Here is a 27093-nt window from a genome sequence, read left to right as displayed (position 1 = left end):
CAGTCTCCTTTCTGGCCCCTGATGCTCTCTCTTCCTTGGGGCTTAGCAAGGAGCAGGTGAGTAGTGTGGCAAAATGGGGTTTTCTATGACCTGCATCCCCCTGACCCACTATCCTGGCAGGGAAGAATTATGCAGATTGTTTCCTTGTCTAACATGCTGGGGTCCGCATCTGATGCCCTTCTCTTTCCCAACCAGCTTCCAGGGAAGGAGGAACTTCCTAATTTGGGGATAGAGTAATAAGCAAAACTGATTTGGGGGAGGGGTGGGGCGGTGAGAATTGTAAATCAGACCTGATAAATATGTTTAAAACTTAAGGAAGGTCCACTTAGTTTTAAGTCATATGAGCTAAATATATTTTGGACTCTTCTCCTCCACCCAAGGCATCCTTTGTCATCCGAGTGGTCTCTGTGAGTGCCCTTGTACACAACTGTCCTAATTAGTCCCCTCGTTAACAGTCTGGCAGATGCTAAGGACAGAATGGGTCAGGAAAACCAAATTCCATCATCATCTAGAGGTACAAGTGTAGCCCATCTGAGGAGGGTGAACCAGGGAGGAGCAAGGGATGTAAGAAATGAAGACCACCAGATGATGATCACGTCCCTCCTCTGAAAGCAAGAAAAAAAAAAAAAAAAACTATACCACCCCCCATCCAGGATCTCTGGGGGAGGCAGTGGGTGTTCACGTAAAGAAGTCACACGTACATGTGAAAATGTTTGGATGTAAAACAGACCTTTGGAAATTGCACTGTTTAGCTATGTAAAGGACATAATTGGCCCCAGTAACAAGCACATGTTTAATAAATGCAGATTTTAATGATGCAATTTTGGCATCAGGTTGCTTATTTAAGTTCCCCTCAGATGAAGCCTCCTTCTATTTTGAGACACTGGATTCTGTATTTTTCTGCCAGGCAACCACGACAGGAAGAATATCCCAGAGTCCTTGTCTGTGAATGTACTGCCTCCACGAAGCATGAATGCATCGCTGGCACTTTGTATCTGTATGAATGGGGGTTGCATGTGCTGGTCAGAGGCCACGTGAGACACGTGGGGGTGGGAATTGTGTCTTTGGGAAAAAAAATGAATTGGAAGAAGTGAAACAGAGAAGCTATGAATGGCATAAGTCTCTCCCATGGTGCCCCTCCACCACAATGCCCCTCACCATCATAAGACACACCTGTTTCATTAAAATGAATTCCTGGCTTTGCATATATCAATAGACCAATGTCTTTGCTTGTGCGCCACTGTTCACAGGGTCCAGACTGAAAAAAAAAAAAAAAAAACCAGGGCTGCAACACAAAAGATACCGCAGTCAGCTCAGGCAGGAAGCTATTTTTAGATCAGAAAAAAAAAAAAAAAAACAGGAGAAAAGAAAAAAAGAGAGAAGAAGAAGCACTTCTGGGTTTTGCAATCTAATTTGGTCCCCTTTCTTAAGGAAAAAAAAAATCCCATCGATGGCAATTTCCATACAATCTGATTCTATTTGGCTCCTAGCAAAGAAGAAGAGATCTAGGGCTGAAAATTCTGGAGTTTTATGGCTGCTTCTAGCTAGTAGCCTTTCTTCACCAGGCTCCAGCTGAATTAATTTGATACTATTTTTGAAAGTCAGTGTTTCTAAGGGAGACCTAATGACGCACTGACGTCAATGCAGGTCAATAGCACACGCTGCTGGAACTGGGCGTGCTACACGGAGCCAGGGCTGGAGCCTTTCCAAACAGCCCCAACTCTGCAAATATCCCAGCTTTGCAGGAGGGGGCGCGGGGGGGGGGGGGTGAGCCAGGGTTTTGTAAACATCAAGACCCCCATCATTCCCAGAGCCTCTTCAAAATTGATGCATATTTTCCTGACTCAAAGAAAGGCTAAATAGATAGAAGCAGTCGCACTGCAGCATTAAAAAAAATAAAAATAATACCTGTCAAAGGAATCATATGTAATTCGGGCAGCATGCACACACATTTACACTCAGAATGCAAGGCATATCATTAGGGTGTGTCTATAAATAGACCCCAGTGTGTATGCATTGGGACTTAGTCCCTGGTCGGGGTTTTTGAACGTGGGTGATGAATTCTGTGTTCTGATCAGTTACTCGGGAGGTGCCTGAATGTGAGGGGGTGGGAATGTGGGAGGGGGCTGCCTCCTCTCTTCTCTTTCCCTCAGGCTGCTCCTCTCTCCTCTCCTCCCCCCCTTCTCTCTTCCCCCTCCCTTTCTCCCTCCCCTCCCTCCCTCTTTCAGCATCTCCCCTACCCTCTTTCTTTCTCGTCTCTCCCTCTCTCCCCTCCCTCTCTCCCCCTCCCGCTCTCTTCTCCCTCTCCCTACAAGTCTGGCACTGAAGGAGAACTGTTTTGCTTTGCTCCGGGAAGAGTGCAGACACGACGTGAAATCCGGAGCTCTTTGCGTGGTGCATTTAAAATGCTTCCTTATTTATATTACCCTCATCCCCTCCCCTCTCCCACCCCCTCACCAGCCCTTCCAAATTTCCCTAGAAATCTGTGTAAAGCGTGGAGGGGAAAACATTTGCTTAAAAAGTGAAGGAGCTCGCCAAGGTAGGTTATACCATGCACTGCCTTGTGTTCGCCTTTTGCAAAGTTTATGATGTCAGTTGGTGAATGTTCGGAAGAGCAGTTCTTTATGACTATCCATGATTACTGTCTTTTTTTTTTTTCCATTGAACAATATCTGTACAAATAGCCTAGACTTCTTGAGCAGGCTTTGCTAGGGTCTTGTGTGTGTGGTTCTTGCAAGGGGCATGCCAATCGGGAATCAGGGAAAGAGATGCTGTGTTGTGGGGTGGGGGTGGCAGATTGGAGGGGGCTTCTCTAGTGGGCAATTGCTCCTTCCAGTTTGCCAGACTTGGGGATGATTCTCATTCACTAAATGTCTTCATTATCTGGTAATGATTTTGCACATGAAAAATCTAGTTCCAAAAAGGTTTCATGAAGTCAGAACAAAGTGAGGGGGAGTACAGGGTGATAAAGAGAGTTGGGGCATGCTGGTGGTGGCTGTGGCAATGTTTCCTTAAAAGAGAATTCAGTCTCACAGTATCTGGGAAAATATGCTAAGTCTTCAATGGGTGTAAGCAAAAATGATTTTTAAAAAACCTTATTAGTAGGTAAAATGGGGAAAAAATGTTTCCATTGCAAGAGCAAAAACCTGCTGCAGCTCACAACCACCTGTAGAGGGAAATCTTTATGCACAATTTCGTAGGGCCGGTTGTGTGGAGGAAAACCGCCTGGAAAGGCGCCTGGCAAACTTTGCTGCAGGAAGAGAGGCAGGCCCCCGCAGAGTGAAGGGCGAAATCGCGGGGGCGGGCAGCGAAGGGGGGGGGGAGAGGACGGAAGCTCACCGGAGTCATCTATGAAGCTGCAAAGTTGGCCTCCCTTGCTTTGGGGTGGGGGTAGGGGTGGGGGCGGGGGAGCACTGAGAAGGGCAAGCGTGAGCTAAGGGGCTTGCAGGGTGTGTGTGTGGGTGGGGAGCATCCTAGGAGGTTTTGTTGGCGTGGTATTAAGTACCTTATGGAGATGTGGAGGTCTGAGTCCGGAGTTTCCCCTCCTGCCTTGTTCTCTCTTGCCTCCTGCCCCTGCACAAAGCCAGGTGGTAATCAACAAGTGTCTCTCCCAAGATTAGTTTTGAAAAGGAATTGGAGGGTTTTCTAATCGAGGTAAATCCACCGACTGTACTGTGTGTTCTAGAGGGGCGTTCATTGTTAGGTAGGGGCTTTGAAGAGTGGAGGGGTGGAGTGGGGGGCTTCAACGTCAGTCATTTGACCTTGGGAAACAGAGTTCAAATCCTCCGGAGTGTTGAAAAGGCGGAACAAGGGTCATGATTCTCATCTTTCATCCCGAGCTTTCCAGGTACCTAGAGAAAAATCTAGCGCCTGCTTTTGGCCACACCTCGTCAATGGGGATTCCATGTGTCTGAAAGCAGGGTTTTTTTGTTTTTTTTTTTTTAATCTAGAGAAGCAGGCAGCGCGGTCAGCTCAAGTGCTGTGTTTTCTCGCCCTTGCATACGATCTTCTAGGAAACCTGGATCGCCTGTTCTCTGAACAGCTGCCTCTTCCGAGAGCTGTAACGCAAATGCGTGTGGGGAGGGGGTGCCTTAGCTATCCTCAGATAGAGATAAGAGCTTGCTTGTCGTTTGGACAGCTGGCTGTACAGAACCTGAACCAGGGAAAAGACAATGAGACTGGGGTGGTGGAAGGGAGGACCAGCTGGATGACATGTCCAAAGGAAGGCGATGGTTTGTGAGGTTTTCCCTCCCAGAGGGGCGAAGTGGCTGCGTCACCAAAGGCACCTGATGAGAAAATATCAACAAGAAGATGGGAAACTGGGGAAGGAAGTTGGAAGTTAGAATTAGCAAGTCATTGCCTCACCCTCAGGAGCTAGAAACACCAAAACGCAGAGACATAGAAATAGTGAGTGCTGGGCATGGTGAGACATGGATGTAATCCCTGTGCCCAGAAGGTAGAGCCAGGAGAATGGCCACAGGTTTGAGGCCAGTCTGGTCCACATAGTGAGTTTCAGTCCAGACTGGGCTACAAAATGAGAGCCTAACTTAAAAAAAAAAAAAGGTAGGGGCTGGAGAAATGGCTCAGCAGTTAAGAGCACTGGCTGCTCTTCTAGGGGTCCTGAGTTCAATTCCTAGCACCCACAAGGCAGTTCACAACTGTCTGTAACTCCCGTTCCAGGGGATCCAACCCTCACACAGACATACATATGGACAAAACACATGAATGTATATAAAATACAAATAAATAAATTATTAAACGAAAGAAGCAAAGAGATGGGGGGGGGATGTCCAGGCTGTAGTTGATATGAAACACTATCAATCTAGAGAGAGCAGAGGGATAGGGACTCCACCCCCCAGTAAGGCCAGGCCAGCATGTCTGATAGGCACCCCAGCATCATTTAGGGTCTTGGTTAGCGGACTGCCCCATCACTTTCTGGCCACTTGAAGCATGGCAATGTCTTTCAAAGCCTAGGAGGAGTTGAGGCCACTTGGATTAGTCTTCTTGGAAGGAAACTGCCCTACTCTTTACTTAGGCTAACAAATGTTTCCCTCAGCTGTAGAGGAGAGAGTGGTTAGGAGAGAAACTAATATGGCCTTGAAAATCCAGCATGTGGCCTCCATCATCCCCTGAACCTATAAATCCCTCTCTGCTCTCAGCTGTGGTCTCTTGAGGACCAAATTCCAGAAGGACAATAGACCAATATGTACTCTTCGACACTTCATACTCACTAAAGGAGTTTCCTGTCCATCAGCCATCCCCCACCCTACAATCCACCTTTATCAGGTCTGAACACGCCCAGGCACATGTCAAGTGCAGACATGTATGCAAAGTATACATGCATCTGTATGTGTCAAGATGACATGAACACATGCAAATGTGCCCGGGCCTCTCACCACATTGAAGTCCATGAGCAACATAGAATCTTTCTCTTCTCACGAGTCCGGAGATGCCAGTTGAGAAATGCTACACCTGGTTTAGGGGTGGATCTGACATCCCTGAGTGTATGTGGTGAACCTGAATTTGCCCTGGGTTTCCTCATATTCATTCAGGAGTGTCAGTTGCCTCTTCTCTCGACGCTGGAGAGAGTTACCTCAAGCGAAGATCCATTCAATGAAAAGAATGAAGTCCCAACTCAGTTCTTCAGTGCCTTGGATAATCCTGGTGCTTCTCTTCCTTTTCTCAAAAATAGGGGAATGAGCAGGGGCAACTGTATAATTTGGGGGGCCCAATACAAAATGAAAATGTAAAACCCCTTGTTCAAAAATCATGAAGATAATGCCATTAAAGACAATAAAATAAAAGGTTTTCTCTTTCTTCCATGGGCTCTCTAGACTCATTGTGGAGCTGATTGCATGCCATTCAGTGTTATGCGAAATAAACATTATTTTATTTTGTTAGCGTGAATTTTGCTACACATCTCTATACTGTGCAGCGTTGGCTTTAAATACAGACAAAAGAACATCTAGCTTGTCTTCCAAGTCCCAGAAATTACACACCTCTCGCTTGTAGTCCCTGCATGCCGAGGCATCTCATTCCTACCAGAATGATGGGACAGCAAACAAAATGAGCTTTCCTGTTTATATCTCACTTCTTGGTAAGGGTACCCAGTGCCAGTGCTCTCTGGCTTGCTGTTGAGTGGAGGAAGTCTGAGAAGAAAAGTTCTATGGTTCACTTTCTCTCCACCTCTCCTACGTCATGGTTTTCAGTATCCCTCAGGTGGGCAGCAAATACAGAGAAGGGCGGTGCTGCCTGGTTTTGTCAGTCTGACACAAGTAATAGCCATATGAGAGGAGGGACCCTCAACTGAGAAAATGCCTTCATCACATCTGGCTGTAGACCAGCCTGTGGAGCATTTTCTCAATTAGTGATTGATGGAGGAGGGTCCAGCCCATTGTGGGTGGTGCCATCCCTGGGCTGGTGGTTCTGGGTTCTATAAGAAAGCGGGCTGAGCAAGCCATGATGAGCGAGCCAGTAAGCAGCCCCCCTCCACGGTCTCTGCATTAGCTCCTGCCTCCGGTTCCTGCCCTGTAGGAGTTTCTGACCCAACTTCCTTCAATGATGTGGAAGCGTAAGCCAAATAAATCCTTTCCCCCTCAACTTTCTTTTGATGATGGTGTTTCATCTCAGCAATAGTAACCCTGACTAGGACAAGAGCCATGAGTGACAAGTGCCGTGCTAAGGTCCCTCAGTCATTGGTGATGTTTAGAGCTCCTTGGCTTGTCCCCTGCATTCAAAGCAACTTCTGGACAAAAAGCATGACTTCTCAGAACTGTGGGATCCCCTTTCTCTCAATCCTAGACTTATAACTCACCTACCCTGAGCTCTCAGTGGCATTCCCCAGAGGGCACCGCCAACAGAAAACCGAGTGGGAACCCATCCCACCTGTCTTCTCCATTCACTCACATGCTCCACTCTCCTACAGACTTACAGAATACAACTTCAAAGATAAGATAATTAAGAACTCCAAGGTCATGAATTTTAGGTTCTAATACAAGCACTCAGCTCTTCTGAGCACAGAACCCTACATGATGGCTACACACGTCACAAATTTTTGAAGACATCCTCAGCAGGAAGGGATGAACATTGGCCCAGCTCCCAGACCAAGAGTCCAGTTGCTCACCTTTATCCATCAAGCAAATAATTCCATCTACAACAGAAAACTTCTGCATCCTCCATTACTGATTGGCTGGAGGACTCTTCTTCTCTAACCAAGTTCCACCTTGAAAGCCCACTACTTCCTGATGTTCCAGCTCTGAAGACAGACCGCATCTGTTGATCTCTTCCAGGCCCACGGATGCCTTGCACTAGAGGCCAGGCCTTGGAAAAAGCATCCATTCTGGTCCATACCTGTCATAGCCAAGCTTGACTAGATCAATCAGATGCCCTACCCAAGTGTACCTTTAGGTTTTACCATATAAAGCAAATAAAGTGATGCTCAACATGCTCCATGAATGACTGTGCCAGTGATTTACTGCTAATTAATCATTATCGATCTCCCCATCACTCTGAAGTCTATCTAGAGATCTCCTGGCTTGGGATGACAGGTTTTTAGAAATTACTTTGGCAGTATAGTCAATTCATGTTGACTTGAAGGAGTAAGAGGACTTGAGGCTTAAAGGGCCCAAGGGAAGATAGTCCTGCATTCCTGATGGATCCCAGAAAGGAATTTTTCCTTCCTTCACCAAATGCCTTCCTGTTTCTAGCCGTCTAAGGAGCAAAGCAAGAGTGGTGTGGTGGACTAGGGTGGGACTAAGGTAGCATTAAAAATGCATCCTACCTGGAGAGTGAAGACACTATTGACCCTGCAGCATTGGCTCAGGGACTTTGAAGGTTGTGTGTTTCAGCCTTAAGCTGGCTTTTCTTTTCTGCCAGGCCCATTAGGTGACAGGAATGCCCATTAGTGAAATACTTAGTTTGGTTGAAACTACCGAGTCTGTGTAGGAAAAAGAAAAAGGAATTACTCTTGCTTGTTCTTTTCTGTAACTTTTACTAGGCTTGGGGCAGCTTTAGTGATAGTCCAATTAATGGGCTGGAACACTAATCAGTGAATTATTATTTATTGTTTATGAATTGAGCCCAGCACTGAGTTTGACCCATCATGAGTAATTAGTAAGTGATAGCTGATCCTGAGTATCTGATGATACCAAATGGAGTTGGCTGCACACTACTAGATTTTAAGTAGCTACATGGATGTGTATGGTTTTAGGCAAATTATTTAGCTGCATTGTTCACTTGACCTGAACAATGGGAGTATTAGCCTCATAATCCATACCCTAGAGCAGTGGTTCTCAACCTTCCTAATGCTGAGACTCTTTTAATACAGTTCCTCCTATTGTGACCCCCAACTATAACATTATTTCATTCCTGTTTCCTAACTGTAATTTTGCTACTGGTATGAATCTTAATGTAACTATTTCATATGCTGAATATCTGACATGTGACCCCCAACGGGGTCAAGACCCCCAGGTTGAGAACCACTGCCCTAGAGGTTATCATGAGATTAGAATGAGATGGCTCATGTGACATCACTCTAGCACATACGATGTATATCTTTGTATACATGGGTACACAGAAGCATATTGGACGATTTATTAAGGCAACTCCACGTAGTTAAAAAGGAGGTTTATTTTGGGGGGTAACTTACAGCTAGTAAAGAGGTTGGTTACCGGACCCGGGAGAGGTGAGGTGCAGTCCAGCTGGGTTCTCTGGAGAACTCCGCTCGGTTGAACATCCAGCATCCAGGAACAAAGAGCCAGCACATCTGAATCTCGGGTCTTAAGGGCTCCCATCTCCGCCCCGCCTCAGGGGTTAGGCCATAAGGTAGGCGTGACAGTTACTGGAAGCCTCATTGGGAGTAGTACTTCCCGGTCAAAGCTGGAACAGCTACCCACTACAGAAGCAGATACCAAAGTGTCTTTAAATCTAGTCTTCTTCTCTTCCCCAACTCACTGAACGAAGGTAGATGCAGGATCCTGATAGACAGTGTTCTGAATGCAGTATACTGATGAATAGTCTAGGCTGTGCAACCAAATACTGACTCCTATGCTTGGTTGGGTATGTGGCTTTTGATGGGTTATTTCAACTCTCTATGCTTCAGTTTCTTGGCAGTTAAACTAGGTACCTATCTCAAAAAGGAACTGTGCTAATTCATTAACTTGATATTTGCATGTGGCTTAGCACAGTGCCTGGAGATTACCGAGTATCTGATATGTTATTTTCAGAGTTGTCTTTACTGTTATATCTGTGGCCACTGGTGAACCTGTGGAACCATCAGAGAAGTGACTTGGGAACCATGTCTCTTGAAGCACATTATATGCTCTACCGTTGGTTTTTCCTACCAGGGTTAATTCCTCCTTTTCCAAAGCTACCATTTCCTTCACTTGGGGACCCTGGTCTTGAGAGAACTAGATAAAATTTTTCTTCCCAAATTCCTACTAAAAGGAATTTCTCTCCACTGGCCCAGCCTGGGCAACTATAATAGAACCTTCACCCCAACTCAAAAGTCCATTCATTCTTCTTTTTAATCACAACAGCCTCCACTCTGAAAGGGGAGCATGCAGGTAAGGAGAAGCTTATCACAGACCTGGAGCTCAAGGGCGTGAGTGGTGAGGGCTGTCTGCTGCATTTGGCTCATGGGAAGCCAGAAGTCAGATCTCCATCACCCCTCACTGAACCAGATCCTCCAAGTACTCCTTAGACTTCATTAGAGCCCTCCTGGGAGTCTTTGGAGACGGATGTGACTGTTTACGTCAGATCTAGATCTTGAGTTTCAGTCACCTCATTTCTAGTGGAGAACCAGAGAAACCCCTTACCTAGCCTCCCTCCAGGTGTGGAGACTCTCCTGGATAGCAGCCCACAGTTATAGCTCAGACACAAACCCTCCATGCCACCATGGCACCTGTAGTCAAGAGAAGAAATATCCCTTCAATCGTCCACATTCTTCTTCTGGTGAGGGCCTTAATGACTCTGAGTTCTTAAACAATTAGACAGTCCTTGTGTGGACCGTAAACCATCAAAGGCCTCTGTTTCTATTCCGAATTTATCTGCTCTACGGCTTTCCTGCTCTACCAGAACTCCTTTCATCCCTGAGCTAATTGATGTCAGTGTGTGAATGGTGTGCAGGTACCAGTTGGGAGAGAAGAGCATGTGCCATTCACTAAGATCACAGAGTTCTAGCAATACTCTTGGTGAAGAGGAGGCTAGACTTTTATGGCAGTATTCTCTTGGTGAAGAGGCTAGACTTTTATGGCAGTATCCTTTTGGTGAAGAGGCTAGACTTTTATGGCAGTATCCTCTTGGTGAAGAGGCTAGACTTTTATGACAGTATTCTAACTAGAAATCCGTAGTCTCATTATGTCAGGGGCCCCAGGAATATCGGATTTTCTCTGACCCTACATCTTGGTATTAACAACCACAGAGCCAGAGACTGGGGAGATGGCTCAGGTGGTTAATTTCTTTGCAAGCATAAGAACCTGAGCTCCGTCTCCTCAGCACTCATGTAGCAACGACAACAAACAGCAAATAGTTGAGTGTGGTGACGTGTATTTATGATTGCAGCACAGGGAAGGTGAAAACAGAGGGATCCCCGAGGCTTACTGCCTCGACAGTCTAACCTATTTGTCCATCGCTAGGCCAGGGAGAGACTCTGTCTCAAAAATAAATAAATAAATAAATAAATAAATAAATAAATAAATAAATAAATAAATAAATAAATAAATAAATAAAGGTAGCCAGCTGCTGAGGAACAGCAGCTGATGTTGTGCTGTGACCTCCATGTGTACGTGTATATACATACTCACACAATTCTCCATTAAAAAATAGAGCTACAGAGTCAGAAGTGGCCTCAACATCTGCAGCGAGTGGCCTCAACCACGGCTCTGCCCACAGCATTTTGGATCCTAATGTAGGGCAAGGACTGTCTGTTCCTACTTATTATTTTCCATACTCTGTTTGCACAGATTTGGAAAAGAGAAATGACGAGGAGAGGAAATAGAAGGGGGAAGAGAGGATCAAAATAGTTACTATCTTTTCTCACCAGCTCCTTCTTAGACATGGCCACCAAATCAAGAGTTTCTCCTACTTTGCACTAATTGTCTGGCTTATAAGTTTTCAGTTTTATATATATTTGTGTGTATGTGTTTATGGGGCAGGGTGTATGTGTATGCCAGATGCCTAAGAGGCCAGAAGAGGGCTATTAGATCCCTTGGAACTGGAGTCATAGACAGTCATGGACCACCCAATGTGGGTGCTGGGAACTTGGGTCCTTTGAAAGAGCAGCAAATGTTCCTAAATACTGACCCGTCTCTCCAGCCCCAAGTTTTCATCTTTTAAAACAATGTTAACTATCTCTATTTTACAAACTGCAGCATCACAAAAGCTGATCCCTGCTGAGGGCATGCTGCATTCCTATAAGAATCTAGAAGTTCAGCCGGGTGGTGGTGGCGCACGCCTTTAATCCCAGCACTCAGGAGGCAGAGGCAGGAGGATCTCTGTGAGTTCAAGGCCAACCTGGTCTACAGAGTGAGATCCAGGAAAGGCGCAAAGCTACACAGAGAAACCCTGTCTCGAAAAAAAAAAAAAAATCTAGAAGTTCACAGCGCCACAAGTCCTTCATCAGAATGAACCCCATATCTATCAGAACACTGATTCTCCTAAGTCAGTGGTTCTCAACCTGTGAGTTATGACCCCTTTGTCAAACCTGTACCCCCAAAAATATTCACAATATGATTCATAAAAGTAGCAAAATTACAGTAATGATGTGGCAATGAAAATAATCTTAGGGTTGGGGAGTCACCACAACATAAGGAGCTGTATTAAAGGGTCACAACCTGAGGAAGGTTGAGAACGACTGTCCTAAGTTATAATCCAGACCACAGTTGTGCTTCGATTTGTCACCTAACTACTCTTTCAATCCAATGGAGTCCCACATAGCCACTGATGATAGTGAGCTAGGGCCACAAATTATCCCATGGATTAGAACGTCGGGTGCTTGTGCTAACTTGAGTAGTACGTATACTGACAAGGTGATCAGCATGAATCCTGCATGAGGATGGCAAATGCCGTTTAGCGCTAACTCCATAGATGTAGGCACCGGGACAGGCCAGGGTGGGCCTGAGTTGGGGTCCCGATCTTCTTCCTGTACTCAGTGGTCCTCAGGCTCTTGGAGTTTCTTTTCCTCCACATCATCAGAAACTCACCTCTTTACCAGACAGCTTCCTTCTGGGGGCTGCCGTCAGTAGAGGATGAGTAAGAGGAGCCAAGCTCATTGGTGATGGAGGCAGGCTCTTTGTCATCTGCGATTAAGGAGCTGTGCCTCCTGTGATGTTCGCTATACAACCTCTGCTTCCCCTGAGTGATCCAAGTCCCTGTATCAAAGACATCCACACTGCCCTTGCCCAGAAGTGGGCAAGCAGACCCCAGTAAAGACACAGGTAAGGATAAGGATGCATGGAATAACAGGAATAGCGGCTACTGAGCCTCCATTACCCGCCCCCATGCTATTCCTAACGGAACTTCCGAAGAACACCTTTTTTTTTTAAAGGCGTTAGGATCCCGTGGGTACTACTCTGCAATCGGGACCCAGATGTCAGTTTTCCAGCTCGTTCCCAAAGTATGAAAATACAAAGCATTTTGCAAAACCAAAATGTAAATGCGTCCTGTTGTCTGTGTGCCTTGACCAGGTATCTACAGACCACCCGAGGGGGAAAGAGAGAAAACACTTCATCCTGGTGTGGCCTCTCCCTCTGGGATAGGCTGCATGTGCTCTATTAGAACAAGACAGGACGTCCCACGCTTTCATCAGCCTTGGTTTGACTTTAAACAAGTGTGTCCTCACCTGCACAGCCTCTGCTGTCCCTTGGAAACCTTTCGTGACACTGAAGCCCATTTCATTGTTATCTGTTTAAGAGAACCTAGCCAGGGCTCAAATTTCAGAATACCAGCACATGCATGACAGCTGTTTGAGTTTAAACAAGTAGTTTCATCTCTCTCGACCCTGTTTTCTTCTTCTTTTTTTTTTTTTCAACTAAAAGAGTACATTGTATTAAGACCCCTTTGTCAATGTTGGGTGAGGTTTGAATGGGATGATGCATACACTGTGTGTTTCAGTACATGAATACATGTACAGTCCCGAAATTAGCAGATGCTCAATGGCTATCATTACTTTTGAAAAGAAAGAACGCTCACCTTACATTTTTAACCTTTGTGAATGGCAAGTCTTTGCCTCATTCTGAGTCCCTTCTAAGCTATGTATCATCCTGTAAGTGGATGAGGAGCTGAGTCTCTTGGGCATCCTAAAGGAAATGAGGCCACTGTTAATCAAGCTCACGTAGTGAGCAAATGTTAATTGTAAGAGAGACAGAAAGATCTCTCCTCATCACCTGGGCTACTACTAGTGAACTGATTAACTATGAGTTAGAAAATAAGTGTGGAAAAATAGCTGTGCCTGGGTAGGCCAACTAACTGATTGACAGGAATCTCAGAAAGGGAAGAGTATGGGAAAGCTTGGCTCAGAAGCCTTGGGACAATCCATCTGACTTTGGGCACCCATTTTAGGTCTCTTGTCTGAAAGGGATCCCACACCTACCCTTTAAAGGCTCCCCAAAGCAGGCGTGACTATTTCTTTCACTTTACCGCTATTCACTGAGCTACAAAGCCACCTTGTTGTATATCTTCTGGGGAGCAGGGGAATGCTTAGACTCTATGATACCTTTGTAGCAAGTTTTTACTAAGCTGTTAATATCGGTTTGCAGCTGTAATCCACCTGTTTGTAGAATGAGGATGAGCAGGAAATGAAAGCATCCTCAACACTCCAAGGGTCAGAGATGTGTTAGCTCCATGTCTCAGTCCAGGATCTCTGGAGATGAGTACTAGAGGAGCCATATTTTTTATTTCATTCAACACAAGAGTTGAATTTGACAGGGGACTGAACCTGTCACTAAAATTCCAGAACCCACATGTTCTCTGAAATAAGCCCAGGTCAGAGCCCTTAAGTTTCTAATTTTCTCTAAGCAAAAGAAGATTTCTGATGGAGAAAAAGCCTCTTAGCAGAGATTTGTTTTATGAACTGAAGAAAATATAGACAAAATCCGTTTTACTCAGGAGTGCCCTCTACTGGCCCTGTGGTAAAACTCCATAGCAGCCATACTCGGCTGCCCCATGGGCATTTATTTGCATGAGCATTTTGGTCTGATTTCTTCTGCCTCCTTTATAACTTATCCTCATGTTTACTGGGCACAAATACAGTGTTAAGTGTTTTGCTTACATAATTCATTTCATGTTTACCAAAACTCCATGCCTGAGTTTTATATATTAGGTGACTGAGATCAAACATTGTGTAAAAAAAGATGGTATCTCCATCTTTGAGATCCTCATTATGCTTAGGAGTCATAACTCAAGAGAAGCAAGAACCAAGAAGGAATGTAAAGTGGGGAGTGGAATTTGCCCTCAGCACTTAGTATAAATAGGTGGACTTTGGCTCTGGGATTGCTCCATAACCTTTCTGGGTACCAGAGCATTTCAGCCCTGCTGTTGAAAAAAAAATACAAGCCCAAGAGGCAATTCATTAGATGGCTGTGTTCATCTAGTCTGTACTTTATTATACCCACATTGAAGAAGGCAGAGCAGCCATCAGGGTGACCAAGAAGAATTTCCAGGACAGAGAGAAGGCTTTTCCAACCTGCACAACATGTTCACACCAATGTTTTCACAGGTAAAGTTCTGTGGGGGAGGTGTGACAGGTAGCAGTACATACACATGTTGAGAAATGAAACAACTGAGGGACTTCGGGGTTTTGTTAAGAGCCAACATTGGCTTAAGCCCTGACTTTCTGCTTGGTGTTAGTTGGGGCTGAGTTCTAAGTCTGGCTTTTTTGGAAAGAATGTGAGGGTGTTGTTTCTACAGCTGTGTGTGTATGGGTACCCATGGAAGCCAGAAGTGGGCTTTGGATCCCTTGGAGCTGGAGTTAGAAGTGCCATAAGCCACAGAATGTGGGTAATGGGATCTGAGTTCTTGTCCTCTTAAGTGCTCTTAACCACCAAGCCCCAGTAAGTCGGGCTTTTTAGTTGCAGGAAATAAACACTGTAAAAACCTTCTTGTTACACAGGCAGACCCTTTCTTGAATTTCCCCTTTCTCGTATTAGATTGGTTCTTCATCTACCTCCCTTGGTATTAAGCATTTGAACTAGAAATTTCACTAGACACTTGTCTTTTGGAGGCAGATCTCTTACCAGTCCAACTTTTAGGGTTATCTAGAGTCCTGGGAAAAACCCAAATATACTTCAGTGCTCCTGTCCATGTGAGTGTGAAGATGTGTACATTTTCAACCTATCCAGGAGAATCTCAGAGCTTGTCCACACTAATTCTTCCCAGGGGTTTGAGCTATGGGTAAGTAATGGGGTTCTCACTGCTGCTCTGGGCGGGATGCTGGTCTCTAGTTTCACTGGCTGTGTCACAGCTATACAGAGATCTCCAAAGCACACCCAACTCTCCTTCCTCCAACTCAAGACCTCCCATTAGCTGTCACTCTCCCTACAAGCCATGACGTCATAATAGGGTCAGAATGATGCCTACTGAGAATACAGAGCCGACAAGAGCAGCCTTTTGGGATTGCCTTCTCTGTGACTGCTTGGGTATCACTGGCCCAAACAGAGTGGCTAAGCTAAAACTATTTGCCCATGATGTAAACCCGCCCCCTCCCCCTGAGCCTTTAGTGGCTGGTGGGAGGAACAGCTGTTTTTTGACTTGCTAATACCAGGAACTCCACTTTGCCAGAAAATGGGGTTTCTTGATGAATAGTTACATATTTTGCCAGTTGGGAGTGAACACGTAGTTGGCCACCGGCTGGTAAGGGTGCCCATCCCTTTGCCCAACTGTTGCCTTGAACGCTTCCCCCCTTGGACTCCTCCTATCTCTAGGAAAGTCTAAATAATGCCAGGGAAGGAGGGGAGGGGCTAGCCTAGAGCTGAATGCCTGCAAAGGATTGTGAGTGATGAAATGTGGATTGCTGACACCATGTCCCTTTCCTCTCACTTGTTGTAGGAGCACCAGCGACCGAGAGGAGACCAGATGAGTTTTCAGAGCAGTGCTCAGACACCCAGGACGCATGTCATCCTTTGCCTCCTGCTTTCTGCAATGTTGCTGCTCACCTTCATCTTCCTATTAACCCTCGCCATAATAATCCCCTCCTGACCGCCGCCACCCTTTCTCCATTTGTCACCCACTCAGCTCTTTCTCTGAGGTGTCACTCCCATGGGGCATGGCTTTGTCTCTGGCGAGCTCCCCTTTGAATCATATCCAGATGGCTACCATTATTTTCCTTTTCTTCTTTCTCCTCCTCACACCAGACTCAGCTAACACTCAGTCCCTTGATCAGGAAAACCCAAGAAAAACCTCCCTCTTCCAAAATGAAGTCACAGATGCTCTGCTGGAGCCATCACACTCAGGGAAGAGACCCCCCCCAAGCATAGCTGAGTGTGATGTCATTGAAACCGGATGGAAAGACCAGAAATCCTTTAATCCCAGTGAGACCTAGTGAAGGAGCTTTACTCATGACTGTTGAGACTGATTAAGGATATGGGGGCAGGGAGGAGGAGAGGGAGAAAGATGTTCTGAATTGGATTGCCCTTTAATACAGAATGGAATCCCCTAGATTTTTTTCCCTCCAATTAAATGTGCATTTCATTCTACCACATTGTGATGGCTTCACTATAGAGGTTTCCCCTGGAGACCCAAGGCTGTTCTTCACGGGTCCCAAAGCCACAGGCTACCAGATGATGAGGTAAGTGACACTGTCTAGAATGGTCTGTAGTGATCTCAGAAACCAAGTGCTCATGAAGACCCACCCTATGAGACAGCAAGGTGTGTCCTCTGTTGAGTCCCTCTTGACCTGAGCCCTGGCAGGGAACCCCAGAACAGCAATACATGTTAGTGGGGCTCCACATTATCCTAGAAAGCAGAGAAGACCCTAAAGGCTGACTGTATTAGGAGCTGGGAATATCATTCTACTCTCTTAAAAAAAAAAAAAAAAGAGTCAAGCCTCAGTGACATATGCCTCTAAGCCCAGCTACATGGGAAACTAAGGCACAAAGACTGTCAGTCAGTTCATGGCCAACCTGGCCCACAGAATGAATTCAAGGCCAGCCCAGGTAACTTAGTAAGATGTGTATTAGAAAAAGAACAGAAAACAAAACAAACAAAAAAAAAAAAAACAACAAAACCCAAGCCTACAGCTTAGTGGTAAAGAACTTATGTAGTATGTGTGAGGCCCTGGGTTCTATCCCCAGCACCCAAACAATATAAGTAACCTAGAATTGCTAGGAGATGCTAGGTTTTCATATGTAAGCTGAGTCTCCTTTTTTTTTTAGATTTATTTATTTATTTATTTATTTATTTATTTAATGTATACAGAAGATGGTGCCAGATCTCATTACAGATGGTTGTGAGCCACCATGTGGTTGCTGGGAATTGAACTCAGGACCTCTGGAAGAGCACTCAGTGCTCTTAACCTCTGAGCCATCTCTGCAGCCCCCGAGTCTCCCTTCTTAATGACACAATTCAAAACCAGTTCAATAATCAGTAGATGCTTACCAACAAGTGCAAATGCACAGCAGGTATTTCTAGCCAGCGCTTCCCTCTGGTCCACAGCCTAGATCTATTGGGGTGGGAACTATGGAAGTACAACCCCATTCATTATGATTGGCCTGTGAGACCTAAGCTTAGTAGATCCACAACTGATGGCAAAGCTGACTTAGGGCTATAATGTTCTGATAATTCTGACCCACCTAGAGCCCCATGAATTTGTGATGGTATTGACTCTGCCTGCTGAATTCTGGGAAATAGACCACTGTCCATCATAAGCTAAGTTCCCACGGGTGTCTCTAAGCTTCCCTCAGGTCATTCTTTTCTTCCTGCAGTCTGTGCTTCTGAAGCTCCAGTGCCTTGCTGTTTGGCCTCTCAAATATGCTGGCTTCCTGAGCTCCACCCCACTCCCTCAGCTTCTGCTCTGTATCACATGCTTGCTCTGGCTTAGTCTTTGCTTAGATCCTCACCATGAAACCTACTCTAGATATCCCTGGATGACTCTCCTCACTCTGTAACAAGTGCCTTTCAGGGGCAAAGCATGAAAACCCTATCATCTGGTTCTCCAAGGTGCCTTGCAGTTAGAATTAGGATGGAGAGGGGCTTGCCTCTTGACAGTGGAGTTGTGTGCAGATACTGTCTTAACTGTCCTGGAGTTGAATAATGCTAGATACTTTCCTGTAACTAGAGAACTGAGACTCTTTTACCATTGACGACAACAGAAAAAGGGGTGGGGGTGGGGGATTCCCCCAGCATTAGACTATTCACTCCCAAACCTTCAAACACAGTGGCTTCTAGGAAATGTTTCCCAAGGCTTGAATATACCTCTTGATCAGCTTGAGTGGTGCAAACATGTGTTTAAGAGAGTGAGAGGATTGTGGAATAGCTTATATTATGCATGCTGTGGCTTAGTCCCTGCCCCCTTCTCTCAGCTAATGGCTCAGTGTCTAAAGTTTTCAAAATCAGGAAAAGGATCAGGGACACCCATTTCTAAAGGAGAGCTGGGATGGATGGTCAACTCAAGGCTGTCAACCAAGACATCTGTCTTGGAAGACTCTTCCCACCTTCCCCCTAGCACGCAAGGGGCTTGTTTCTTTCCGTGTAGAGACGTAAGGGCAGCAGCCTGAATGGAAGGAGAAGTTTGATGTGTTTCCATCCCCTCTAGCTGGTTTCAGACAAACCCCTCCTGTTTGGAATGAAGCTAAGCTAGCTGAAGCCTTCTTTGCTATTGGGGTGGTTCTTTTCTCCAGCAAAGAGCCCCACCCCCAGACTATAGGGAAGCAAGGCGGTATCTCTTGATTCCAAAGACTTCCCTAGCAGGAGTAAATCAGTTTTATGAATCCAGTTATGGCTGAGAAAGCTTCACACACATCCACCTCCAAGTGATGGAGTCTAGAACTTGAATACTGAAGACTAGAGTTGGAATTGAGCAAGCATGTTAGGTGTGGGCAGTACGCATTGCAGACACACAGATGGGAATCGGATCCAATCCCTGGTTTTGCAGCTTTAAGCTCTAAAGGGTTTTAGACCAGTCATTTAGACTTTCTGACCTCTATTTCCTTGGCTTTCAAATAAGAAGAAATAATAACTAATGGTTTGGGAGTGATTTCTTTACTTCCTGATCCTATGAGGCCGGTGTCAATATTATAACACCTATAGAATTTCTGTGAGGATTAAATACCATCATTTCTGTGTAAGTGTCCAACACAATATCTGGTGGATAGTTGGTATTTAAAACTATCATTCTTCCGTGGGTTTTCTGAGACTTACATTTTTCTCTCCTGTCCAAAACACAGTATTTTACCTACTGGCATTTTCCTTGATGTTTGGAAAAGAGAGAAGAGACCTAGGCAAAATATTCATTGGCTTTGCTGATCCTGAAAGAAGAGAATCAGTTCTTCTCAAGGTCTACATGATGAACAGCTTACTCTTGCACGTTCTCTGAGGGGAGCATCAGGGGAATCTTGTCCAATTTGTGCTCATGATCCCAGGGATGGGTTGAAAATGCAGAGTGGTTTTCATCTTGGACAGGTTCCATGTCAGTCTATTAATTCCCCGAGTCTTTAGTTTGAGTGCTTAGACAGGAATTGGGCACCAGAGCCCTTAACAAAGAATGATGAGAGAGCTGGGAAAGCCAAGGTCACCCACTCCAACCCAAGCATGCACCAAAGGCTAGGGAAAAGAGAACCCGGAGAAGCGGGAATTGTAGAGGACTAACTTTCTGCAGTGGTGGCTTCTGTGTTTCCTAGGCCTGCTCAGGCAATCTAGTCAGTCCTGTGACTGCAGCATACCAGGACACGGCAGAGAGTCACTCTCTTCTGGGAGGAAAAGCAGAGCCACTGACTCCACCAGGTGGCCCCAGTTAGGTTATATTTTTCAGCTGTTGTCCTCAAAGTTGTGATGGTCAGGCCTAAGAACATTTCAACCACCCCCATCTCTATATTATTCAGGGTTTTCTGAAAACTATTAGGAATTATGAATGAATTTTCTGTGATCTCAAATCAAGCATGGTGGCATACCATCACCACATAGAGCATAGACAGCACAACACTGTTCTGAATGCATCTCTTCTGTATAGTTTATGTCATCTATGTAGAAACCTTATACTTTCTGTGAATGAGCTCACATCTGTGCTTATATCTTATGTCTTAAAATGCACCTCTGTGCCTTTAAATACACACTTAGCTGACATTTGTATTAATCCGAGACTACTTCATTGAAACACTGCCTGCATTTCATGTCCGCCTGGTCACATCTGATGGCCCCATTGATAAGCCACCCCCAGTACAAGAACCAAAGCCACTTCCTCCCTCTCATTGATGCTGCTGCTGGCTGCACACCAGCCCACTGCAGCAACATTCTCACATGCATACATACATACGTGCATTCAGAGAGCTAAAAATAAACAGCTGCTGATGGGCTGCCCGAGGGTGTCCTCCATATGGAGCAGACGTCCTCTGTCCCTCTCAGCTTAAGCCACAGACAAAAACTGAAGGGACTGCCGGGGCTTAAGCTTAAATGGAAACCTTGTAAGACAAGTTACAAAGGTTAGGAGGGGCTGGGGAGAGCTACAATAGCCTGAGTCTCAATGGCCTTCTTTTCCAGACCTTAGGGCCCAAATCCTCTTAATGACCTCTGAATAATTGTTTATTGGCATCCAGCAAAAGAACTGTAAAGGAAAGTTGATAATTAGGGTAAGAAAGGAGATGGTCCATGCTTGCAACCTGTGTGTAGCCTCTGACTTCCTATTTTCTTTCCCATTCTCCGATCAGAGACCCTTCCAGGTAGATCCAGTGCTGTGTGCATCAGAGGAGGGGAAATTGTGTGTAATTTTGTACAGATTTTCCAATCTTGAGGAATTCTTCCCACCTCCATCGATCAAGAAACCCTTTGTCATGCTGAGGTGTGGCATTTCTTCCAAACACCTCCTATTCAGGCACACACACACACCGAGACACACAGAGACCGTCATGAAACAAGGGCCATTCAGACTGGTTAGAAAATAACGCTCACCCACTGAGCTCTTTTCTCGGGTCATTATTTTAAGAAGGAAAAAAAAAATCTGCTGGTATTTAAGAGTAAAGCTTCTCCTGGCCTCCAAAAGGCCTGATAACGTGGCTAGAGACAGCATCTGCAGCCTTTTTTTGATTTTTTTCTGCCACCTCATATAGAAAGAAAAGTTGCATATTCACCAATATTCTGCTATCTATTTGTAGGGGCGGATTCCCTCCTTAGCGGTGAGGAGAAAAAGACTGCCTGACCCACCCCTCTAGGCGTTCCCACCACCAGCGCTGATCATTGGCAAAAGGCTACCTGTGCTGGTGTGTGTGTGTGTGTGTGTGTGTGTGTGTGTGTGTGTGTGTGTGTGTGTGTGTGTTTTGTGCACGCTTGAGGTCACTTTCAGGCTTATCCGTCCCTGTACTGTGAGTCTGTCGGTCTCTCTGTAACTCAGATCATTGCTCTCTGGGAAGCTGTAGCTGGCTGATTCCGTGGGAGACCAAGCAGGATGCGTGGGCGCAGGGAAAAGAAGAGGAGAAAGGAAGAGGAGGGGGAAGGGATCGAGAGCTGGAAAGAGGCGGGGGAGCCGTAGAATCTGTTATTTGCGTCACTCGAGGAGCCGGGGCTGTCTGGCCAACAAACAGAGAATTAATCCGAGTTATAGCCATAGCCTGCTCTGTTACTGTGGCCAGATGCGAAAGGGCGGGGAAAGCACGCGCGCCGGAGTCTGTGCACTGCCGAGTTTGCAAAGGGCGGCAGGATGTTTGGGGAGGGGGCAGTCTGGCTAGGCACGCCCCTCGGGGGCCCTCAGCACGCCCTGTGCCTCCTCTGCTGATGGCCAGCCCAAGCCTGGGTTGGCGCCCACCTCGACCGCCTCGCCTGCTCAGTGGCTGCGCTCAACACAAAGCGCTGTCTCTGAGCAGAAGCCTCTTCTAGCTTGAACCAGACCCACCAAAGAGGAGAATCTGCACGTGACGTCAGCAGCTGATGACTGACGCAGGCTGGCAGAGGAGACTCGAGGCGGCTGCTCCGCGCTGTCTTCATGAGTCTCTTTTCTCCATCCCCCCTTGTAGTGAATTACTAGAACGCAAAACACACACACACACACACACACACACACACACACACACACACACACACACACGTGCAGCCTTTAAAAATTTACATTTCCAAAGGCGGTGTGTTGCAAACACCACGCGATTTTGCAAAGCGTGTGTAGGGGATGTGGGAAGGGTATGGATGATCGTCCCCTCCCCCCTATTTGGGGATGTCCATCGTGGATAGTGTTAGACTCTAGAGCTTTCCAGGGAAGCTCTTCTGGGGGAAGGGGCTAAGCATCCCCAGTTTCCCCAATGTGTAGGAGATCTGGTCAATGGAGACCTGAAGCTCTAAGAATACAACCACTCCAACGCCTTCTGCTTGGGAGACTGTGAGGAGCTTGCAACAGGCAGAGGCATACAGGAGTTAATAGGAGGGAGGGAGAATATAAGAAATAGTAGGGTATTTTTCTGTTTTGAAAGACATCTATAGCAATGCAAGAGGGTCTGCAGAAACAAGTGAGGAGGGGGCGCTTGGTGCACCTTTAATGTTTTGGACTCAACGTTCCAGCGAAATGCCTTTGTGTGTGCAGGTTTTTTCAGTACTTGCTAAAAATAGCATCTGGGTTTGATCGTGTTCCAGAAATAGACCGAGGGCTGTACTGGGATAAAAAGCCAGCGAGGGTGGAAGAAAACCTGGACACCACCGCACCCCCCTCCCCATGTCTGGAAATTAATTGTTGGATTTTTCCTTCCTCTCTCCTTTCTTTATCCAACCCCCCCCCCCCCCCCGTGTTTCTTCTTCTCTTTTAAGGAGTTCCCGTTTGGGTAAGTAATATTATGTCATGTGCATGCTGCAGACTGTAAGTACAAGCTTCGTGCATGCTCGGGATGCATTCTTGGCTGCCTTTTTGCCCCTTCCTAAGTGGAAGAAGGAGACTGAGTAGGGGGTGAGGTGTAGCGCTCTCTGTGTGTATGTATGTATGTATGTATATAATGAATTGGGGGCTGCATGCAAAGGAACCGAGAAGGAATTCTTGCAGAGTTGGGAATCACCCTGACAAATTTGAGTCAATAGCAGCTGCAACGCTCTCTCTCGTTATGGGTCGGCGCTGTTGAGCTGGGTTCTCTCTACTGCCCTCTCCCCCTCCCTATTTTCTCCGTCATAAAGGGTGGCCAGACAAGATTTTATGGGCCATCTCGATGCGAGATTAATGGAGACTATGGAATATAGACCAGAACTGCATGGGGTAAAGGTAATAAAGAGAGGGGAGCGATCCCCATTCCGCTGACAAACCTCTCTACTTGCTTGGGTTAGGGTAATCAACACCTAGACGCTGGTCCTGGCTGGTCTCGACTGATCCCGCCCTTGGTAGCTGTCCACGAATATAGGTGCTGAAAATTCCTTGGTCCGCAGCAAGTTCAGTTCTGAGCGCCAGGGGGCAGGATTGGCTCCAGCTGAAGCTAACCCCGCCCTGGATGCAAAACAGGGATCCGGAATGGAGGGGGTTAAGGATGTTCAAAGGGGATAGTCGTGACTTCGGTGAGAGCTTTGGGAAAAGGAGGGGTGAGTGGGAAGGAAAAGGGAAAAAAATTAAAGGAGAGGGAGCGAAGTGTTAGATTCAAGGATGAGCTAAGGCCGGGCGCTCCAGGAACCCAAGACCAAAGCCGGAGGCTCACCATCTCTTCCTGCAGAGGCTGGCCACTGTCTGGGTCTCCAGTCTCTGGCTCCAACACCTTCCCGCCAGCGGTTTTGAAATATTTCTCCCTGATGATGATGATTCTCAAAATAAGAGGCTATAGGTTGCTTATTTCGACCCTGCCCCCCTCCCACTTCATGCTCCCTCACATAACCACATCCTGCAATTCCTGGGAGGGGTGTAAAGGCGTGTGTTATGTCACTTACTACCCCCGCGTCCTTTGCATCCTAGTCACAGAAGCTCTAAATGACTTACTGGGATGGGAGTATTAGAAACCAAAGGACTGGAGTTGCTGGTGCTGTGCACAGAGAATCCAGGCTTCGGAACATCGCCTGGCGCCTGTAAGGCAGTTTTGCAAACCACTAACAGGAGAAATTAGGGAGGATTTTTCTCAAGGTTGACAAATGTTACTGGGGAAACCACCAGCTCTCTGGGGGTGAGTTGTGAGTGAGATTCATTACAATCAGCTCCAGATACTTTGGCAGAACCTGTAGCCAGACAGATGAGGAAGGAGAAAAGTTATTGGGAGAGGGGGTCACTCGCACACAAAGCCATTTATACTGATTGACTCCTTGGACTAGGGTGCATCCTTAAACTGAGCCACAAGAGTAGCCAGCCTGTAGACGGTGGGGAAACAAAGCACTCTTGCAGTCTACAATAAGCTTATATACATGCAGGAATATTGCATATTTGTTCTTTTGAAGCTCAAGTCGATGAGGTTATCTGTGAGGAGGGGGCACAGGATAGAGAGGGGGAGACTAGGTAGTCCCTGTCCCACCTGGCAACAGCCCTGCCGTGCATGACCGACCTACATCAGGGCAACTGGATTATAGCCCCTGGAGGGAAAAGAGAGTGAGTCGAGTTAATTTTAGCTCCGAAGGTCCCTTTCTGGGCAGGTTTCCTTGCTGTGGCTGAGTCTTCGTCAACTCCTAATAGTAACAAGGGCTGTTACTGAGGTGCAGAATAACCAAATAACGCTGCAGCCCACACTTTGTCTTGACAATCCAAGCTTGAAACAAAGCTGCTGCTCGCAGCTTCTTGGCCCACCCCTCCGCCTCCTCGTCATACCAAGGGGAGATACTAGTTCCCTTTTCCAAGTCTCGCCCCTCTCCGTCCCACAAGTTCCCTGTTTACAAATTCTGCCTCATTTGCAAAGGAAATTGCGGGGCGGAGCGGGGGGGGGGGCAATCAAACACCTGCAAAACGTGAAGCAGTGGTGGTGGGGTTTCCAAGAGCCATGAAGTGGGAGGGGGGACACCCCGTGTCCTTATGTCCCTCTAGCCCTCTCTCCCTTGCCTCTTCACTGCCTGGCACAATGCACAAGTTTACCCCCAAACTGGATCCTATTAAATAATTCAATGGTAGCGGTGCAATTTTGGTTGGAACCAGCACGGATTCCCAAGTCGTGACTGCAAAAAGTGAGTAATGCGCGCTGGCTGCGTCATGGCTCTAGTCACAGTTCATTCCGAACTGAGAAGGAATCGTGACTTCGCCTGGAGACGTCCCCTACATGGGAGTTGGGGAGGGGGGGCAAAGCAGGGGCCAACGGGGGTGGGGGAAAGACCTATCCAATGAAAACCTCTGTCAGGGGGTGTTGCATTTGAACACTGCACGCAGTGCCGCTGTCCCCTCTCTGCCCGCTGCACCCCCGCCCCCCAGCCAGCGCTCTCTGCGGTGCTGGCTTGCCTCTCTCGCTCCCCGAAGAGTCCTCAACAAGTTGGAGGGAGGCAGGAGCGCAGGGGTTAAGCTCGGGAAGCTGCAATTACCAAGATCGTGACCCTCCCACACAGTACAGTAACTTATATACTTACCTGGAAGAGCCCGCTTTGCCGCTGGGCAAACACCCGTGGGGGAGGGGAGGGGCAGGAGGGGAGCGGGCTGGCCAGAGAGGGCCGCTTCCAGACCGCTGAAGTGCACACGGAACCAATGAACTCCCAAGACTCCCGGACTCAGGTAAGAAGAAAGGATTTGGAGCACTGGCCGCCTGGTGGTCGGTAGGCTCAATGGTCGACCGAGCAGAACTTTTTTTCCCCAATTGCCCCGCGCCACGCCAGTGGCAGGCGCAGACTGTGGAGCCCCCTCTGGCGTGGCGCTCAGACGCTGGGAGGGTGTGTGCTTGCGTCTTTCAGTAGCTGAGCCAAGCAAAGGGAATGCAGTGGGAGGGTGGGTGGGTGGGTCGCAGAAGTGTAGGAGGGTGATGCATGGGTGGAGGGGGTAGGCCGACAGGAACTTGGGAGACCAAGACTGAGGTCTAGAGATGCATCCTGTGGGTATGATGGGCCAAGGGCGTGTGTGTGCTTGTGTGTGTGTGGATAAGTCTGCCCGCACGTCGATTCCCGGGTGGCCAAAAAAAGAAAAAACAACAACAAAAACTTTTGCACCTAAGTTTTTGCAATGTTTGCAGTAAACCACCCAGACTTAGGTTTTCCCCACTGGGAGACGATATCACTGGAGAGGGAGACAGGCGTTTACTTGATCACATCCTTCTTTGGCATTCCTGGGGCTAGGCAAGAGGGGACTGAGAATTGGGTGGCGCTTCGCAGTAAAGAAGAGAGCATCCGCTGGAAGTTAGAATAGATGGAGTGGGGGAGGGGCCTAGAAGGAAAAAAGGAAAGCGGGAAGAGGAGAGACTATGCCCCCTCCTTCCTCTCCAGTCTCTCTTCCCCTCCCTCTTGCAGATGCTGGAATCTCCTGTCGCTGCTGTGGCAATCAATGCCCCCAGCTCACCCCTTCTTGTTCCCCCAACGTTTTGCAGAATGGGGCGTGGGGGGGGGGATGCAGCAAGGAAGGGGCACCTGAGGCAAATGGACCATCTGGACGGGTTTTGAGGGGGGGGGGGTCGTGCGGGGGGAAGAGCTTCACCCTTCTTAGTGAACATTCAGAACTTTTGGGGGGCAGAGTGGGGTAGGGGGACTGGAGAAAGTCTCATTTTTCTAGAAATAGGCCAACTAGAGTGGGGTTTGAGCTTATTTCATGTTCATCTTTGCCAGTCATTTTCCGTCTGGTTCTCCTGGCTTAGGTCCCGGTGGAAGAGGTCGCTCTCTTGAATCCCTCTTTCCCAATATACACTGCCACCCCCTCACCTGGGCTAGAATGGGAGGGAGTCATGGACAGTTTTTGCAACAACAATATTTTAATGTGTTCTAGTCTAGGTTTTGTTGAATAATTAGAAATGGAAATATTTTTCTCCCTCCCCCTTCTGAAAAAAAAAAAAGAAATGTGAGCTCTCTTCTGATTGGTGGGTGACGATTTTAGTCCACACCAATGAGGTGGCGGCC

At 47.0% G+C, this 27093-nt stretch overlaps 2 long non-coding RNA genes across 3 annotated transcripts in view; both read left to right on the top strand.

The window, feature by feature from the left end:
* The first annotated feature begins 2274 nt into the window (after positions 1-2274).
* Positions 2275-27093, top strand: part of LOC107401874 (uncharacterized) — a 104862-nt gene continuing 80043 nt past the window's right edge. Inside the window, exons 1-2 of one of the 2 annotated variants that reach the window (XR_006071274.2) lie at positions 2275-2539; positions 22930-22943. This is a non-coding gene — a long non-coding RNA (uncharacterized LOC107401874). Of the gene's footprint in view, positions 2540-22929; positions 22944-25387; positions 25769-27093 lie in introns of those variants that run through there. The other variant, XR_001578832.3, reaches the window with a different exon arrangement.
* On the top strand, positions 12274-16688 carry LOC121828744 (uncharacterized). Its single transcript, XR_006071273.2, has 2 exons — positions 12274-15846; positions 16042-16688. It is a non-coding gene; the product is annotated as an uncharacterized LOC121828744 (long non-coding RNA).

Source organism: Peromyscus maniculatus, chromosome 4 (assembly GCF_049852395.1).
Source record: "Peromyscus maniculatus bairdii isolate BWxNUB_F1_BW_parent chromosome 4, HU_Pman_BW_mat_3.1, whole genome shotgun sequence".
In the NCBI taxonomy this organism is placed as follows: domain Eukaryota; kingdom Metazoa; phylum Chordata; class Mammalia; order Rodentia; family Cricetidae; genus Peromyscus; species Peromyscus maniculatus.
The sequence above is the reverse complement of the archived record's forward strand: the minus strand, read 5'-3'. Positions and strand labels throughout refer to the sequence as shown.